The sequence below is a fragment of the Pinus tabuliformis genome, chromosome 6 (genome assembly GCF_031772625.1).
Source record: "Pinus tabuliformis cultivar Carrire ecotype Pingquan chromosome 6, CPIR1, whole genome shotgun sequence".
Lineage (NCBI taxonomy): Eukaryota > Viridiplantae > Streptophyta > Pinopsida > Pinales > Pinaceae > Pinus > Pinus tabuliformis.
In genome coordinates this window covers 740,043,632-740,045,526 of record NC_142292.1, presented here as the reverse complement: position 1 = coordinate 740,045,526, position 1,895 = coordinate 740,043,632, and the positions used below count along the sequence as shown (strand labels likewise).

At 39.5% G+C, this 1,895-nt stretch overlaps 1 pseudogene; it reads right to left on the bottom strand.

The window, feature by feature from the left end:
* Window positions 1-695: 695 nt before the first annotated feature.
* On the bottom strand, window positions 696-1,412 carry LOC149260873 (WD repeat-containing protein LWD1 pseudogene; annotated as a pseudogene).
* Window positions 1,413-1,895: the final 483 nt, after the last annotated feature.

Genomic DNA, 1,895 nt, shown 5'->3' with positions numbered 1-1,895 from the left:
CTTTCACAACGTTTACTCAGAAGAATCATGCAACTTTTAAAACATAATATGGGATCATATGTGAATGGAAAGACTTATTGTGCATGTAGGAAAAAGGAAAAATAAATTGACAATCAGTAGCAACAGAGGTTCAAATAAAGACGCATATTACTAATCCTTGCCTCCTATGCTCATCCAATTCGCAAAATTTAATATTGGAAGCTTTATAGAGAATTTCTTTCCATTCGTCAATCTGCTCCTTGTTGTATCTACCATTCGATTCATGTTTGTGAAATGTCGTAAGACTCTGTAGACCAATGAATTTCACCGGGACTAACATACCAAAATACTGGTGGTAGCTACCACTAGTTATATGTGTGCAATGCATTTATTGTCTAACTTCAAAGAGAATAAGGGAGAAATAGAGAAGATCTAGAATGTCGCTTCTGTTTAGCGTTGAGATGCCAATATACCCTAACACTATTTAAAATAATGAAAGGGCAAAAGAATTGACAACCTTCAATATTTATCTCTAATGCCCATAATTTACAGTTAGTCATATGCTTACCTTAAACAGAAGCTTAGAAGTCTCCCTCTGCCTAAATAAGCCTAAACCTAAAGCCAATAATATGCTCATTCAGTGAAGGGAATGACTCATAAGAGCCATAGAATGTCATCTCCATTCAATAAATATTGGTCTGATGTGACCTGTCCTTTCAAACCCTCAAGATCTGTAGCTTGTTGGAGAAGGCGATGGCGACCCAATCGGGCTGAGTGGAGGACCACTACAACTACTCAATATCAGCCCTAACAACGTAACCAAGAATAGGATCGAAGTCATCATCGATAGGTTTTTTCATAGAAGAGAGATCCCATATGAGGGCTTGTGAGTCATCTCCAGCTGTGCAGATGTGGCAGGAGTTGTGGGGTGCCCAAGCAATGGCATTGACACTGACTTGATGCCTCTGGAGCTCTGTGACTGGCAAGGTTAGATACCTAATATCCAAGACTACTACCTTGGGGCTTTCCATGATGATGGTAGCCATGTATCTAGGATCTTTCTTATTCCATCCCAATCTGATCAGGGGAGCATCGGGCTGAGAGCTCTCATAGATAATTGTAGAGTGCTCCTTGTCCCTCAAATCAAAGACCCTAATAGACCCATCTGCATTGACAAAGGCAAAAACATCGGCACCCCCCAAGGAAATTTCATAGAACTCCTTATCATGGGAAATCAACTGGGTGTCAAAGACCTCCTTATCAATGTCCTAGATGGTGCAGGTGGTGTCGATGTTGGAAGTGTTGATCCTCTTGGATTCTTTCTCCCTCCAATTGAAGGAAGTGAGAGGGCCAAAAAACTCCCTGTTCTTGTTGTTTTTCAAGAGGCTCTTTGCCTTGATGCGATCATTAGAAATGTACCGTATGCCAGAATAATTTTAGCATACCAAAATACTGGAAGAATTTTAGCACAAAATTGCAACATTAAAACTAGCTCATTCAAACACCAAATAGACTTGGCATAGCTCTAGGAGAAAATGGGGATACCCTCGGTCTGTTAGAAATTGTATTTCCTCATCTTCTTTTCCTTAAAATTGATATCGGAATGATAAGATCCAAAGAGTCAAAGATTTTGCAGCTGCAGCTAAAGGGTTGAAAGTTTCACTACCACTCAGTGATGAATTTTACCTTGATAAAAAATATGGTTGTAGAGAGCGAGGGTTGCGGCCCTAAATGCAACAAGCAGTCCTTTTTATTGAAGAAAAAGTGTTTCATGCACCTACTTCGCTGACAGTCGTTATTGATGCTTTGAATCCAATCAAAAAGAGTCTGAGAGCCATATAGAAAAAGGCCAAACCCAACCCTTGAGGCAAGTTTAAAAGAGTTTAGAAAAGCTTTTGAAAGTACTTTTTTAAAAG